The 18,777-nt window shown below is 35.6% G+C and overlaps 1 protein-coding gene across 1 annotated transcript in view; it reads left to right on the forward strand.

Annotated features, from left to right (window-relative positions):
- The window catches only part of LDLRAD4 (low density lipoprotein receptor class A domain containing 4), a 270,690-nt gene that overhangs the window by 48,301 nt on the left and 203,612 nt on the right, over positions 1-18,777 (forward strand). The window contains exon 2 of the mRNA XM_039339281.1: positions 2,938-3,013. The gene's annotated coding sequence lies outside the window, so the exon portion shown is untranslated. The remainder of the gene's footprint in view (positions 1-2,937; positions 3,014-18,777) is intronic.

Below are 18,777 nucleotides of genomic sequence, written 5' to 3' on the forward strand. Positions count from 1 at the left end.
CCTACTGGATAAGACTATAGTATAGATCCAACTAGATGCTAAAAACATTCTATCCATATTTACTGACTGAAAGCAATAACGAAGCAACCTGGCTTATATAATTTTAAATGTTTGGAGAAAAAATATTTCTAATTTGCTATGTAATAAAATTAATAAAGATTTACTGCATAGGAATCTTCTAGGTTTGTAAGGGCTTAAAATTGATTTGTATGATTTATGTTAATATGCTAGTTAGAATGAGAAATGTAGCAACCTGAACTAGATGAGATTTGTCTATAGTAGTTCATGCCTTTTAAAATGATAGACTTCTGTGAATTTTAGTTAGGAAATGGTATATAGAATGCCGTTTTTATTACATGACTTACCTCTAAAGTTCCTGGCACATGACAATAACAGGATATGACAAACACAGCCTAGAGAATTTCCTCTAGAATTCTAGAGAGGGTTTTCCAGTAGATTTGCTCATTTTTTTCTCAAATGTCTGGCTGATCACTTGAGGGTGACATATGGTAGAAACATGCTTTGAGGGACAAGCCTCCTGTATGGCAAACAGTACCATGCAAAACAGACAGATGGTGGCTTCTTCAACCTTGGAAAGTTGTTTAATCCTACATACTGGCAAAGCCTAAGTGTAGAGAGAGACAGAGAGAAAGCTATACAACCTTAATGGCATCTGAAGCAAAGATGCAATGAAACTGCTCAGATAGCTTTATACTTTCAATGTAACAATGTTGATCTGATATAATCAAATAGAACAATCCTGGTTGTTTCAATATATATATATATACAGTAAATAACAAATAGAATCTCTTTTTTGAAATTCATATAAAAAGAGTACGCTTGAAAAGATATTCATCTGAATTGTTCAATTGCTCAGGAGAGAGATACATTTTTTTAAAGTCTATTTTGAAGTTTATTTACATGTTTGTTAATTATATTTTTCCTGTCTCCCAATCTTCAGTATTTATTATATTTTTCTTTGTATGATTGATTGATTAATTATGTACTATCACATGTTAACTCTTAGCAACTGCATAGGTGGATTTTCTCCATGACAATTTGCCCCTAACTTGGTTTTTCCATCCTTAATGATACACCCATCACCATTGCAACAGAGTCCGTACTGATGGGCATCTTCTTCTCTTTTCTTCTATCTTTACCAGCATTATCACCTTTTTTAGAGAACTAGCTCTTTACATACAGGTAATCTTTAACTTACAACCACAATTCCTTATCTTCTTATGACTATAACTTTGTTATTTGTATCTTACGATTCATATTAATAGTTTTATTTAGTATCCTAAATGAAAGCCGTGGTGGCGCAGTGACACAGTGGTTAGAATGCAGTACTGCAGGCTATTTCTGCTGATCGCTGGCTGCCAGCAGTTCGGCAGTTCAATTCTCACCAGTTTAAGGTTGACTCAGCTTTCCATCCTTCCAAAGTTGGTAAAATAAGGACCCAGATTGTTGGGGGCAATATGCTGACTCTGTAAACCGCTTAGAGAGGGTTGTAAAGTGGTATATAAGTTTAAGTACTATTGCTATCCTAGTATGATTTATTTTGATTGCTTATTTAGTATCCTATGACCATCACTGAGTGTTGTATCTTACGATTTATCACTTGTTGCTTATATCTACACTGCGAGGTTATGCATTGGAAAGAAATTCCTTGTGTATCCAATCACACTTGGCCAATAAAGAATTCTAATTCTAATTCTAAAATTAGGACCAGAATACTAAGTGATATGATTGCTAAGGGAGTTACACCTGATTTTATGAGTTTGTTTTGCCACGGTCGTTAAGTGAATCCAGCGTTCCCCATCGACTTTGCTTGTTGGAAGCCCCCTGGGAAGATTGCAAATGGCAAATCTTGTGACCCTGAGACTTTGCAACCATAGTAAATACATGCCGGTTTGCCAAATGTCTGAATCACAGTCATGTGACCCGATGGGGATACTGTGACAATCATGAGTTGAAGGACTGGTTGTAAGTCTATAGAGATTCTCAGTCATCCAGGCCACGGTTGTCCCAAAGGTATTTTTTCAGGCAGCAACTGGACTTTCTTGTTTTTCTTTGAAGGCATTTCGCTTATCATCCAAGAAGCTTCTTCAGCTCTAACTGGATGGTGGAGAATGAAAGGATTTATATTGCAGACCAGCTGTCTGCAAGGAATATAAATCCTTCCATTCCCGCCATCAGTCAGAGCTGAAGAAGCTTCTTGGATGAGAAGAGAAATGCCTTCAAAGAAAAACAAGAAAGTCCAGTTGCCACCTGAAAAAGCACCCTTGGTACTGGTTGTAAGTAACTTTTTTCATTGCCATTGTAATTTCAAATAGTTATTAAGTGAATGGCTGTAAGTTGAAAACTGCTTGTAACACGTACAACGTAGGTTAATTTGAGCCTGTTCATTTGTACCTTGAGTGAGAATTCTAGATTAATTTACTCAATAATTAATTTGTTTGGTTTCTTGGCTGTCCATGGTATTCTCAGGAGTCTTCTCTAATGCCAAAGTTCAAAAGCATCAATATCCTTCCTATCCTGCCTCTTCATTCCTTGTATAATATGTAATAAGAAACTACTGTATGTAGAGTAGCATAAAAATTTGGAATGTATGTACAAACAGTAAAAAACACTAGTAAGATTGTTTAATTTTTTCTAATTATTTTTTAAATATTTAAAAATATGGGTAGTGAAAACAATTACTTCTTAGCAAGTATGACATAAGTATAATAAATGAGAATAATAATTAGTGAAATAGAGTCAAATAGATCTTTATTCTCCTGTGTAGAAAAACACATTATTTTTTCCTCTAAGCAGTTGATAATTTGTCTTGAAAGTCCATCTTTCAACTGAGATCACAACAGAGGTTCATCAAGGTCTTCCTGGAGAAGAAGTTTTGGAAATTTAAAACATTTTTTTGTCTGTTTTTCCCCACAGAATAACTGGTATTACTGGATGAACAGGACAATGGTTATAAACTAAATAGAATTCTAAGCTCCCTGAATCAATCTTGGTGAGTAACATGATTTGCATATTTTTTATATAATACTTCCTACTGGAAAAAAATTATACTTTTTATTGTAAGTGGCTGTATTACTGTCAATCACAGTTATCCCTCCATCATCAACAGTGTCTCTTCTCCTAAGCACTTCCAAATCATACATTAGAAATGCTGTGTTAAGATTTTAAAATATGGCTGTTTTAATGGAAATAATATGCAACTTTTCAATAGTTAAAATGAAAATTTTAATAATAAATATCTTATGTGTGTTTTGATAAAATCAGAATATATACTTGCAATAGATTTAAAGAAATGATAGCTAACCTGCTATAATTATCTGAATGAGTGTAAATGACTGAAATTAATAATTACCAATACAATATAGCAAAGATATAATAAAAACTGTTAATTGCTATAAGCTTGGCCTTGGTTTTTCATAGCTAAACTGAACTAGACAACTCATGATCCTTTGGGTCATTGTTTCAGAGATATTTCCTTATCAGATTCCTTATCTTTAGCAATGATAGACTTTCTAATGTTTTTGAAAAGTTTTTAAAAATTTAGGGAATATTCAGAGATATATCTACTTGAAAATAGCCCATATTGAACTATAGCTCAGTCAAACATCAGCACAGGAAGTGTTTTATCCCATTTTGTATTATGCTATAAACTGTCTTATGATTAATTTTATTCCATAATATATTTTATAACATATGGCAGATTGTGATTTTGGATATATTCTGGAGTTAGTCCCTTTGATGTACTTGGTTTAAAATATTTTTGCTCCACTTTCCCCAATTAAAGGTTACAGAAAAGAGAGTTTTAATAGTATATGGATCACTAAGTAGATGCAAGGTGTTATATGCTACCATCAGGTAATCAATTTTTTTAGATATAGAAATTATTAACTGGCTGTAGTTCAACTCCCCCCCCCCCAAAAAAAATCTTCATTTTCTGTGAAATCACCCTGCCTACAATGAAGACAGTATTACTTTCTCCATACCCTTAACAAAGAAACAAAAAATCTCCAATTATGAATAACATTACAAAATGCACTGAAAGTCAACGTAGTGTAGAAGTTAAGGTATTGGTTTACAAAGACTACAAAGACCTCCTCTTTGACCACAGATCTTACTGGTCACTTTTTAATCTCTTCTATATCCAGTGCATCCCACAGGACTATAATGCCAATGAGATAACTATATTGCATGATAAGATTAACATCAGACCACAACCATTCTCAGTTGGATACTAGTTAACTTTAAAAGATCTAGAAGATGCCCAAAGAAATGCTGGGGAGATGATATAATTCAAATACAGGATTAACTGAAAATGATTTGTGTATTGAACCAGTTGGAAACTAGCTGAAGTTGTCTTTATCCTGTGATAGATTGTTTTGGGCTGATTTTAATTTTATCTCTACAGTATTTACTGTATAGGTCAGTGATGGTGAACCTTTTAGAGACTAGTGCCCAAAAACTGGCCCTGCCCCACTCCCACTCTGCCCCCACCCTGCCTGCCTGCCTGGCCACTCACCGCCTCCAGGGCCTGCCGCAGATCGTCCAGGCAGCCCAACAGCAACATGGCGGCCATGCCCTCTGCCTGCGCCCTGCAGCATCAACTGTGCGCGATGGGGTGTGAGGGCAGAGTCTTGTCCATGCTGTCTGGCTGCCATGTCCTTGGCTGTGCTGCTCCACGTGGGCCACGCTCGGGGTGACTCTCCTCCAGGGGGGCTTCTGGAGAGGAAGGGGTCGCAGGGGAGGCGAGGCTGGGGCAACAGCACGTGTGCCCACAGAGAGGGCTTCGAGTGCCACCTCTGGCATGCATGCCATAGGTTCGCCACCACTGGTATAGCTATAGCTTATACTTTTTACTTATATTAAACTACCATAATAATAACAAGAGATTGAAATGTTGTGAGATCAATCATGAAAGTGATTTCAGTAATCTTACATAAGTAAGTTTAGTAATATTTTGTCCTTCAGGCCAACATGGAAAAATATGTAATCAAAGCTGAGTAGCATTTATTGCTACTGGCCCGTTTGGTGAATATGGCTCACCTTATTTAAACTTGATTTACTTTGTGGACTACTGCTGGTTTACTTATATCCAGTGTGTGTGTGTGTGTGTGTGTGTGTGCATGTGTGCATTTACGTACATACATTGGAATGATTGGCTGCTTTGTCATTCACATTTGCAAAGTGATCTGCTTAGTTTTTCACAATACCTATTCAAGATCAAAGTAACATTATTCAAATAAGGTTTTCAATTAGTTGCCCATAGTATATACTGTCAACTATTTTTAATTTGTCTGTGGCAAAAGCCAATGATACAAAACTCAAAACATTTCCTTTCCAGTTATAGTTTTAAATAAAACTAAATTAAGAAATGCGATTAAAAGATGGCATTGCAGCAACTTCCTAATTGCTTCGCCCAACCTTTTGTCTCTGAAGAGTTTGGGGACAAAATTAGGGCCTTCCACATTGCTGCAAATAGGGGAGGAACAATATAGAAGGAAACAAAACCACCAACTATGGAAAGTAGTGGAGCTCTGTCTCCAAGGAACATTTCAAGGCGTCATCTTCAGATGCAGACCTGGTAACTCTGTTATATTTCAAATTGCTTTTCAAGGAAACAAATATAACAAAAATGGAAACTTGTTTCTGGCTTGGTACCGAGTCTATAGGCTAGGCTGCCTCTTTCACTTTGTAGGCTATAAAAAAAATGTCCATCAAATTGATTTGCTGCACATGTTGGTGACCACAAACTTCTCTTAAACAGTTGATTCAAAATGACATATATTTCGATGTCTGCAGTCTACTAGATGAAATGTGTGACACATATAGCACTTAGGATACAAGCCCACTGTTTGTGAAAATAGCTTGTCTGCCTAAAAATAGACAAAAGGTTTCAAACTTTTTTTTCATCCCTTCAGTGTCAGAGAAAGACCATATGAACATAAATCAAAGCTGACAAATTGATTTGCAAATGTGTATATAGTTAATGTTCATACAGGTGCAGTACGTAATGCAGGTGAATATTTTAACTCTTCTATTGCCTGTATAAAATATTATCATACAATATCTTTTTTGTTGTTTTTGTCCTATATTTAATGCAGTATAATGTCTTATGGCTGATTTCTCACTTGATCAGTTGTCAAAAAGTAGATCAAAAGAGTTGATTGAGATTTATATCAATTAAGAGTCAACAATAAATAAAGTTTTCCTGATATCTGGGAATTTCTTCTTCACTTTGGAATCTGATAGGAACTGCATTGCTTGCTTAAATATTGCTTTTTATTCACTTTATTTATTTGCTTTTTTTATTCTGCTTGCTCTGTGAGTAGAACAAATATTTTAACTATGAGAGAGCTAATGCACTATTATTTGTGTATATACCATATCTGGTATTAGACATATCATTAAGAAACCTGAGAAAGAAAGAATCACCAAAGAAGACAGAAGACTAAAATAATGTAATTCAGGTTGTGTGCCATATTGTTGATTACCAGTAGAAACAATAAATGACACATTGCTACTCTAGTACTTCCATACTTAATTTCAATACTAACTCTTGATAGTTTAGGGAAAGAAATGCTTGGAACAAAGCCACAAAAATTTTCTGGCATGTTAATGCTATTATTGGCTGGAATTCTAAGCAATAATCTAATCAGGCAAAGGAAGCAATTTCTATCACTTCAGATTTTAACTTTTCTCACAGGATTCAATTTTGTTCCCAGATTCCTCAAATCTGTAATACTACTGTATGTTTTCAGGTGCAAGGGGAAGAGAGGCTCCATTCCATGGTAATAAAAATTATTCTGACTGGAAAAGAAACCAGGATCCAAATAATGGTGTAATTGAAAATTATTTGGGAGAGGACAATCCAATAGTGTTTGTCATCCAAACTGTATTATACACAGAGGTTTAGAATGGGTAGTACTGTATATGCTGAAAGATATTAAGAAAGAGGAGGATGGACCCAAGCTAAAACTGCTTTTGACAGAGCTCACAATTGAGTTAAACCATATTGTGATGTCTTTGATTTTGACTTGACATCGTGTGCAAATCCAATCTTTATGGATGAGAATCATGCTTTATGTGTGAATCCAGGTTTTGAAACTTGTTTAAATATACAGTTAACACAGTAATAGCAAGATTTTGGGGATTTCAGTTTGCTGGGAAAATAGTTACCTCTGGCCTAATTAGTAACGTTAAGATATACTTTTTCTTTTAGAGTTTTCTTAAATTTCCAATGTCCCAAAAACCTTTTAGTAAAAATTTTCTATATCTGGTTGCTCTGATGAAGTAGCCTGCAAAGAGACCATCCTCCCCCCCCCAAAAAAAAAAAATTGAAGGGAATTTTAAAGAATTCAAACTGTCATTTCTGGAAAATGTAGTTTATGCCTTTTTGTTGTTACTTGGTGTTTAATGCAGGTTACATTCTGCTTCAGTATTTTCCTCTCAATATTAAGAGAAACAGAAAAATGATGGCTTTAAAAAGAAATTGTAAATAATATCTGCATCTTTTCCACTTAATCCTATTCTGATAAAGGTAGAAAAACACAGTAATCATGGGTAGTCAAGAGACATTACGTAGTTCCCATCTTGATTACACTATTTTTATCAGCTTGGAAAGAGTTTTGCTATACACTAAGAGTACAAGTAATGATACGAGGTTGGAAGGAAGACAGTTTCATAGGTTAGAGCTTCTTAAAGTGTGGTCCTAGGTCAATGGTTCTCAACCTTTTTAATGCCGCGACCCCCAACCGGTCGTAAGTCGAAGACTACTCAACCGGTCGTAAGTCAAGGACTACTCAACTGGTGCAGCACCGTTTGCAGAATGGGACTTTTGGCGGGCTCAGCAGGGCAGAGACAGCCTGGACAATTCCTATTGGCTTTTGAAAGCCAATAGAATTAGACTCTATTCAAGAGAGTCTATTCTATTGGCTTTCAAAAGCCAATAGAATAAAAGGGAGTAGCACAGCTAAGGAAAAGGGGAAAAAAATGGCGGACTGTTTGGCGACCCCCATGAAATGGTCGTTCGACCCCAAATGGGGTCCTGACCCACAGGTTGAGAACCACTGTCCTGGATCTCCTGGGACACCTCAAACTCAGAAGTATTTGGCAGATATTTATAAAAATTTTAAACAACCCATTCTCACTATTTTCTCATTTGTTAAAAATAAAGTTTTTTTCATGAAAGATATTTATGTTATATTGAATGGGTTTTGATTATGTTATACATGATTTATTTAATAATAATATTTAATGAATTCATCAGTTTAATGTGTGGCAAATATTGATAAATGTAACCCACATACATAAAAGCTCTTTTGGTGTCCTCCATGATTTTGAGAGCAAAGGTTTAAGAAACACTGTCATTTGAAACAGTGCTCTAAGGGAGCTTTTAGTGGTAAGAATCTTTGTATTTCACTATGAATGAATCCAACAATTGCATCAACATTTTATAAGCACTATTTAATAATAATGATTATATTATAACTTTCTAAGCCTAACCAAACTGTATAAACATATTTTAAAGTTAGGAAATATATCTTTAAGTTATATGGTGTAAAAAGCCCCATTGTCTGAGGTAAAAAGTAAATTCTGCTGGAGGTAAGCAGGGATGTCATTAATGGAAGTTCCTTTTCCAGTGGCCTCTAACTTCTCAGAAAGGGGTTAAGAGTCCCTTTCCCTTGCATTTGGCACCATGGAAGTAATTTTTTAAAATGGCAAAACTCCTTCAATTTTCTCTCTCTGTATGTGCCTTTGAATCGGTGTTGATTCCTGGCAACCGCTTTGAAATTTGCTCCTGCAAATTTCTTGGCAAGATTTTTCAGAAGTGTTTTGCCATTGCCTTCTTCCTAGGACTGAGAGAGTGGATGGCCCAAGGTCATTCAGCTGGCTTTGTGCCTAAGGCAGGACTGGAACTCACAGTCTTCTAGCCTGATGCTTTAATCACAACACCAAACTGGTTTGATTCAATTATAGATATTTAATGATTATAAATATGTTTATTTTAAAATAATAACAGCCTCCTATGGACACGTTGAGTCCAATAAGAAACGTTCCAAAAGTTAACTGGCCTTTTTCACATGTTTCTTGAGAATGTATATATTATCTCCTCTTGCTTCTTAAATCCAAAATACATTCTAAAAGCCTGGGCATTTTATCCTTTCAGGCAGCTCCTCCTAGAGACTACTCTGTTGCACTTAGTTTTCTTAGCAAATCCTGTCTTTATTACAGGCTTGGTTCTGAAGCTGCCTTGCCTATAATTCTTTTTGAAGTTCAAACAGCTTCCAACATGGAGTGGACTGCAGACTTTGCCTCTGTGTGTTTTGGTTATGTAATAGATTAGATCATCAGGAGAACTGTGAAATGATCTCAGCTGAGTGGAAATGAGAAACTTGAGCAGGAAAGAGGGAGAAAATTTTTAGGTATATATAAAAAGTAGTTGTTACTTCCATAGCAGATATCTTGGAATACCAAGGAAGTACAGTAGAATGGTACTATGTTTTGTTTCCCCTTCCAATTGGCAAATCATAGATGAAGGATCAGTCAAAGCAACTACTGTAGTCACATTCCTAGATTGTCTTTGATTAGCACTTCATTTTCTCACATACCTTTGATTCTTCATGCAATTTGGATGCAAGTGTATAGTATAAAACAAGCATCCTCAGAATGGTTTACTGTGAGATTTTAGTTGAAGTAGTACATGATCTGTTTTGTAGAAATGTGACTAATTTTCTTATTGATAGGCTTATTGGCAGCCTCATATGTTAAAGCAGTGTTTCCCAAACTTGACAATTTTAAGTCCACATGCCTTAAAATTGTCAAGTTTGGGAAACACTGTGTTAAAGCTGCTGAATATCTCAGTAGATGGCAGCATCTGCCTGACCTTGTTTGAACTGGATGGGGGCTCAAGTCTCTGTATTTGGATGAGAGACCACAAGGGAATACTAGACTATAGGTTAGATCAGAAAATCAGAACACGGAAGAAGGCAATGATAATTCACTTCCAAAAGGTTTCAAAGAAAACTGCACATATGTGTTGATAAAATCACTGCAAATTGACCGCAAGTCAAAGTGGCCTTGACCTTGATCTTTACTGAGAGGGTCATAACGGCCTAGTTATACCAAACACTAAGCCGTTGGCACACCATACTTAATTAAAACTATGAGTTAATAAGTTTAATAAGCTGCAAACATACATAACAAGCCAGGTTGTAGAATATGTGTCTTTATCCTGTCTTCTTGTTTCACCAGTATGAATGTATAGGAGAGCTTGAATACATAAAACAGCATACACATTTTAAATGTTATAATTATCATTTTTATACATGGTCTAAAAACGTTGTGGTGTTTCGTATGCAGTAAGAGGTTATAATGATAGTCGTATTATCTTTGTAACATATTTATACCCCATCTACAGATACTATTTTGTAGTTTAGAAAAAAAATCTTTTATGAATGGCTTGTTTCTTCTAAATTACAGTTAAAATTAATTATAGTTTTGGATTCAAACATATCAGTACATTTCAGTAAATTAAAGATAGAAGGAATTCTATAATAAATATGCTTCTAAATCTTCTCTTGGTTCTACAGGAAGAGAGAAAAAATGCAGAAGCTGAAGCCATAGCATACTCTAAATCTGAATTGGATCTCACTGTGACCTGAAATTAAATATAAGACTAATCAATTGATTATGTTGCATCAGTTATTAAAATCTGAGTTTATACTACATGCTGTGCCAGAATAAGGAGTTGGAAAGCATAGGCAGTACATTAAAGTGACCTACATATCTGAACACAGTTTAGAACAGGATTGCACTATATTTCTTGGCAGCTACAACTGTGCTGGCATAGACATCTCAGCAATTTATTCCTTGTAGCTGCTTTTGCCTTGGCTCTTTCTCAGAGGAACTTCATTTCCAGTTATAAGAAGCAAACTTTTGGGTGCATAATAATTGAGAAGTCAGATAAATGAAACTGAAAAATGACAGCATGCCATGCATATGTGGGACAAGCAATTCACTTTCTAACCTTTGATAATGTTCAAATGAATGTTCAAATGAAATATCAATTTTCATGATATATTAATGAAAACTGAAGTGTTGCCTTATTGCAGATGAGTGAGCCGTTCTTCAAGTCATGAAAAGAAAAAGGAAAAATAATAATTAGAAATCATGCTTGAAAGAACTATCTGTTGTGTTTTTAATGGCAGGTTGGCATTTTTCTCCCACCCCTCAAATCATGCTAGAAGAAAATTACCAGTGAGTCATGATATGCTGTAAGTGCTCCGGCAAGGAGCATTTAAGAGTATGATTCATAAATAACTGCTTTAGGAGATTAAAAAAAAATACCTTACAAAAGCGTCATTTACAGGATGAGTGTAATCAGTTTAAGTTTGTAACATGTATTAATTCTAGGGTTTTTTAAAAAGCAATTTACTGGAAATTCACTATTAGTCTCACCCTCTACAATTTTCTTGGGTAAAATGATAGGTCTCAGATGTTTTAGGAATACACCACACTAGCTTATTTCTGGAGTTTATCATGGACAACTAGATCTAGATAGTAATAGGCACATTTTCTTAATGATATCTATGTTGAGTGTTAAACATTTATTTCTAGCATAATTATAGCAAATCTGTATTCAAAAGAAATTTATTTTTAAACAATCTTGTCTTCGAATTCTTGTGTGTGAAAAAGGACCTGGATAAATAATGGGATCTTGGTTGATCATATGATTGAAATACGTTGAAAAATTTTAAAAACTCAATGGGATGTATTTATTTCTTCACATGACCAGATATATGTAGACTATTTGGTTATTAATTTAGCACAGTGGTTCTCAACCTGTGGGTCGGGACCCCATTTGGGGTCGAACGACCATTTCATGGGGGTCGCCAAACAAGGCTGTCCGCCATTTTTTCCCCCTTTTCTTTGGCCACGCCCCTGGCACCCGGTGATGTATAAGTGGTTGGGGGTCACCACAACATGGGGAACTGTATTATGGGGTCGCGGCATTAGAAAGGTTGAGAACCACTGATTTAGCATAACACGTACCTTTTGTGTTATCTGCAGTTTCTATGCAGGAAGGACACTTCTTATATACCAACTGGAAACTTGTTAAGTAGACATATTTCAAGTTGTGATATAGCTACAACAAGTGTGCTGTAATTCAACAGCATTGCAGAAAACCTAGTATCAGTGGCTGTAACCTACTAGATGTCCTCTAAAGAAACACCAAAGTGACTTTGTGGACTGCTGAGACTCAGTCTGTTGCAATTGGCATCAGTTGCTCCAGGCAAGTAATCACAAGAAACTGACCTTGGCAAAAAGCACATTTTACACTTCAGTGCTATTCAATTGTCTGTGAGAGAGAGAGAGAAAAAAAAACAAGCAAGCAATAGGGAAAGAGCTGGCACTGTCCACACGTCTAAAAATTAAACTTTCTGAGATGAAGTATTAAAAGTACTGTATATGAACAACTTTGGAAATACTGTATTTCTGAAAATGATATTTTATATCCCCCTTCCCTCTCCTCAAATAAAATGACAAAAGCAGCTATTAGAAAAATATCTTTGTTCCAATGTGCATAACTCTCAATTATAAACTATTTTAGTTCCTAGTGTTGCTAAACATACTATATTTCAAAGTAAAATTTGTTTGAAAATTACATAATTTCCAGTTTGGTTTGCACTGACTCCACTCTGAGTCAATGCAACTCATTGCAGATAGCAAAAATAAATATGGCTTGATGCTTATTTATTGAACCTCAGCAAACATCAGAGCAGTTAACTGACAGAAACAGGATAAAGGCAGACAAAAATAGACAGAACCCCCCCCCCCAAAACAAGCATGAATTTAGATGATCAGTGTATTTGTATTAGCATATATATCAGAAGAACACAAAATTATTCTGCACAGTTGAAAACAAAATTGTTGGTAGTTAGCATGAATAATCCCAAAGAGAATAGTCTGGTTATTCCAGTTTTAATTCTTTAATGTATATAACAGCAGAATAGAGATGAAAAACAAGGCACCGGGTGATCCTCTATTGCATTAAAGGCACAGTTTGGTGGATGGGGATAATTATCAAATAAAATTTAGGATTTCTTTTTAAAGCACTTTTAGAATTATTGGAAAATCAAGCCTTAACATGAGTTGTGACTACAGGTCGAGCTTTTTGCAAATATGCTGTAATTGCTGGATACGTCTTCAAGTTACAATTTTGCTGTTGAAATGTACCATTAGGAACAGAATGCTGGGCTAAAGTTCTGCAGTTCAGGGCATGTTCAGTGTAATGTGCATCTTGGGGAAGAAACTTGCAGTCTTGCACTCTCTCTCATTTTATTCTCTTTCCACCCTTTCCCACTTACCTGCATAGCTTCCATTACAAAGCCCTGCCACCTTTGCTTTCTTTACTTTTTAAAATTATTTTTGTGGTCTGCAGTGTGAAGGTACAACTCTATGTGGCATTCGGAGAGCCTTTATGTGATCTCACTTGATCCCACTTGGAGAAACAAATATGCTAATTGCAAGTGATAGTGAGTTCACTCTGCAGCACAGCCAGATTCTTTAGAAGTGAAATGTAGCCAAGTGTAAGTAGGTATTTTAAAACTTTCTCGGGCTATGGAACCTGTTTAAAAAACTCCAGGACCTCTGATCAAGTGAGCAAAGCCTCAAGTGATAGAAAATTTGCTATTAGCCTTTCATGGAAGCCCATCGAATTGTCTTACAATCCTAAGTTGTGCAGAACACAGTTTGAAATACCCCTGCGCATAGTATCTAGGTCAGAAGAAGTCATTGATAACATCTCAAGTTATTGTGCCCAGTTCTGGATATCAAATTTTAAGATGATTATTGTTCTTTGGTGGTCATCCTTCAGATTGTCAATCAAAATGATAAGGAGCCTGGAAGGAAAAACTTGCAAGGAATGGTTTGAGGTGATGAAAATGTTTACTTTTGAGAAAATTGTGGGGATATATGTTAGCTATTTTTAGGTATTTGACAGATTATTTTGCAAAAGATAATGGGTCAGGATTGATTAGCTTTGATCCAGGAAACAGAACAAGAAACAATTGGTTTAAATAACTTATACTTTGTTCACAAAACCTGTCCAGAGTGGAACCTGAGTAACTTGGATGGATGGATGGATGGATGGATGGATGGATGGACGGAGGAAGGAAGGAAGGAAGGAAGGAAGGAAGGAAGGAAGGAAGGAAGGAAGGAAGGAAGGAAGGAAGGAAGGAAACATGCCCTACTGGTAGAAGCTGTTCAAAGAAATTTCTTTCTTTGGAGATACTTAAACTGAACTTGCTCAGTCATCTGTCAGGGATGTATAATTGTAGACTGCTGCAGAGTGTTGGATTAGAATTAGATTATCTCCAAGATCCGTTTCAACCCTTACATCCTATGACTTTCTAAAAAAAATACAGAGAAAAAAAAAGAATATGTGATAGCAGTGGGAAAAGACTAAAACACTGAGAAAGTTCTAAGAAGGGATGGAGAGCAGAATGTTAAAATGTATAACCAAAATTGAATGAAGTAGGGAGAAAGCCCAGAATTACATTACTATAGTTGTAAAAAATTATAACATATAATGCATATTATAGTACATAACATGGAAGTAATCTTCCAGTTTGGAGCCCCGGAATGCATAAGAACCAAGTTTTATTTAAAGAAGTCCCCAAGAAGTCTTATTTAAGATTAGATTTAGATTTTATTCTGCAATGTCACAGTTGAAGGTTCAGGGTACCATACAAATTGCTGATTATATATTTTTACTTGTGTGTTTATGTGTACATGATGCAATATATGAGAGTGTGTGTATGTCTTTGTCTCTAGTATAAGGAATTTATAAACTTGCATAGAATATTTAAACAAATAGGGTTTTTTATGAAGATGACAGTATACCATTTGTAAAATTGACTTATTAGTTTTTTGACAGAATCTGTCTTTACACAAAGGGAAAAAACAGACCAACCTATCAAAAATAGTGCCATAAAAAACAAAACAGAAACACAAGTTAAGATAGGCAAGAAAATGGTTAGGGAGCACCTGTCCAGCCTAGATGAGTTCAAATCACCAGGACCAGATGGATTACACCCCAGAGTTCTCAAGGAACTGGCAGATGTGATATCGGAGCCACTGAACTATATTTTTCAAAGATCCTGGAACACAGGGGAACTACCAGAGGACTGGAAAAGAGCTGATGTAGTTCCCATCCTCAAAAAAGGAAAAAAAATGGATCCAGGAAATTACAGACCTATCAGCCTGACCTCAATACCTGGGAAGATCCTGGAAAAGATAATCAAACAACGAATCAACGAACACCTAGAGGCAAACAAAGTCATTACTAAAAGCCAACATGGGTTTGTCAAAAATAGATCATGCCAGACAAATCTTATTGCATTCTTTGACCAAGTGACAAAATTAGTGGATCAGAGGAATGCTGTGGACATAATTTACTTGGACTTCAGTAAGGCATTTGATAAAGTAGATCACAACCTACTACTTGACAAGATAGAAAAATGTGGGGTAGACAGAACCACCACCAGATGGATCCGTAGCTGGCTGACCGGCCGTACTCAGCGAGTGGTCCTCAATGGAACTGCATCTATATGGAGGGAAGTGTGTAGTGGGGTGCCCCAGGGCTCTGTTCTGGGCCCAGTACTCTTCAACATCTTCATCAACGATTTGGATGAAGGGATAGATGGGGAACTCATCAAATTTGCAGATGACACCAAGCTGGCAGGAATAGCCAACACTCCAGAAGACAGGCTTCAGGTACAGAAGGATCTGGACAGACTTGAACACTGGGCACTAACTAACAAAATGAAATTCAATGGTGAAAAAAGCAAGGTTCTACATTTAGGCAAGAAAAACCAAATGCACAAGTACAGCATAGGTGGCACCATGCTCAATAGTAGTAACTGTGAGAGGGACCTCGGAGTCCTAGTAGACAATCAGTTAAATATGAGCCAGCAGTGTGCGGCAGCTGCCAAAAAGGCCAACACAGTACTAGGCTGCATTAACAGAGGGATAGAATCAAGATCACGCGAAGTATTAATACCACTCTTCAATGCCTTGGTAAGGCCACACTTGGAATACTGCATCCAGTTTTGGTCACCACGATGTAAAAAAGATGTTGAGACTCTAGAAAGAGTACAGAGAAGAGCAACAAAGATGATTAGGGGACTGGAGGCTAAAACATATAAGGAACGGTTGCTAGAATTGGGTATGTCTAGTTTAACGAAGAGAAGGACAAGGGGGGACATGATAGCAGTATTCCAATATCTCAGGGGCTGCCATAAAGAAGAGGGAATTAAGCTATTTTCCAAAGCACCTGAAGGCAGGACAAGAAGCAACGGGTGGAAACTAATCAAGGAGAGAAGCAACCTAGAACTAAGGAGAAACTTCCTGACAGTGAGAACAATTAATCAGTGGAACAGCTTGCCTCCAGAAGCAGTAAATGCTCCAACACTGGAAGTTTTTAAGAAGAGACTGGACAGCCATTTGTCCGAAATGGTGTAGGGTTTCCTGCCCGAGCAGGGGGTTGGACTAGATGACCTCCAAGGTCCCTTCCAACTTTACTACTATTATTATTATTATTATTATTATTATTATTATTATTATTATTATTATTATTATTATTATTATTATTATTAAATCTCATTCTCTTTCTAAATACCCTGATCAGAAAAATACAGATCAGGATGGTATTTTGAGAACCCTAAAGTTGAATGGATGGTTTTTCTTAAAAAAATTAGAAAAATGTCTGAAATTTCAAAAGACTTCTTTGTACTTTGTAGGGTTTGTGTGAGATCATGGAGTGGGAGTTTTGAAATCTAGTTGTATTTTGGACAATGGAAAAAAAACTTTTTGGTATAAGTTGCACAGTTGTGCTTAGTACCTGGAATGATGCTTCTAGCTGTCTCCTGATGCAACTTGATGCCCAGCCTCTTAAGATCTTAAGAAATCTCTAGTTGAAAATAAAAGATTGCAAATCGATCTTTTGTTTAATCTAAAAATACCCAAATGTCAACAGGCAAATCCAAACCAATACAAAAAAAGTAGATAAGAAGTTGAAGTAGTGACAGACTTCTTTTTAGTCTCAGAAAGTTCACAAATATGATGATGGTAGCTATGATATAAAGTGAAGTGTCAGTTTCATTGACAACAAAGGTATGTGTTTTCAAGCCCAAGGTTTGATATATGGCTGTGAAAGCTGGGCTGTCTGGAAGACTGCACACAATAAATTGGTACCTTTGAACTGTGTTGTAAAAATTGTTGAGAATATTTTGAATTGCAACAAGAACAATTGACAGAATACAATTAGACTGCTCACTGGAAATTTAATAATGAAACGAAAGTGTAAATATTTTGGACATATAATGCGAAGTCAAGAGTCACTGGAAAAGAAACCTGATACTTGGAAAAATGTAAGGCCATTGAAAAAGAAGCTGACAGAAGACAGGTGGCTCAGTATTATCACTGACGACAGAAGCTTGAGCTTGTAAGAATTCAAAGAGGCAGTTGTTGACAGATAGTCTTGACAAAGAGATGTCCCTAGGGTCACGAAGAGTTAGAAGTGATGGAATAACTAATACCATCGCTGCTGCCTCCACCTAAAATTGCGTACTGAAACCAATAACAACATGCTTTTGTAGAACTTATAGAACATGCAAGTGTCCCATATTAGTTGTTGGAATTGTAAAGAAAAATGAATTTTAGATTTTTAATGAAACAACCAAAGTTGTTATAGTATTTTGGGAATTGAGAATTATTGTTAGCAACATGGTTTAATAATGAATAATTTTTCAAAACATCCTTAAGTTTGATTTGTAATTAACATTTCCTGCCTAGTATTCTTGGTTTTTGTTTTCTTTTTTAAAAAATATTTAGTGGCTTATTTAAGTTAATGATGTTATCAGAGTTGCTACAAGGACAAATTTTAATTAGTGTTTTATAAAGCACTGGTTTATATAAATGAGATTTTCAGAACAATTGTAATGTATTGAATTGACTGTTTGCAGAAAAATAAAATAGGAACAAATGATGATACCTAGCTGTAAATTTGAACAAATTGGAGTAGCACAATTGACCATTGAGACAATTGAACAGACTTGGTTATTTCAACAAGTCAGGAGAGGGGCACTCTAAATTAGGGGGGCTATAATATATATAATATAAATTCTTCCACTGTATTGCATTATTGATTGAAAGAAATGGAAATAATGGCTTGGATATGTAACTATTATTCTTTTGTTTAGACTGCTTATCACTTAAATTCCTGAATGATATATCAGTGACAAAAATAATAATTTCATACATATAAAATTGTGAAATCTTATATTAAAATAGAATCAAATCAAATTGATGAAAGATTTAAAAAATCAAAACAATTAAAGATTGAAAAGTGTTTTTTAGCTGGCCAAAAACTGGCTAAAATAAAGGCAGTCCCACTATTATGTTCAGAAGTAAGTTCTGCAGAGTAGCACAACTGGCTAATGTTTAATTAATTTTCTTAACTTCAGATTTCTGGTAAGAGTAGTAGTTTTTAATTTCCAAAATGCAATGAACTTAATTTCACGGGGCTAATGTTTAGAAGGCCATTATTTTACTCATATATTATACAATAGAGTTCATTATATACTACTTTTCTACATGATTATTATGATAGTCCAATGTAATGAGCATGAGGAAACTTCATGAAAAATATTGGATTAGATTTAAAAAGATAAAGTGTTTTCTTAAAGCGTGTGGTCC

Source organism: Crotalus tigris, unplaced genomic scaffold (genome assembly GCF_016545835.1).
Source record: "Crotalus tigris isolate CLP2741 ecotype Arizona unplaced genomic scaffold, ASM1654583v1 scf7180000017731.4096049, whole genome shotgun sequence".
In the NCBI taxonomy this organism is placed as follows: domain Eukaryota; kingdom Metazoa; phylum Chordata; class Lepidosauria; order Squamata; family Viperidae; genus Crotalus; species Crotalus tigris.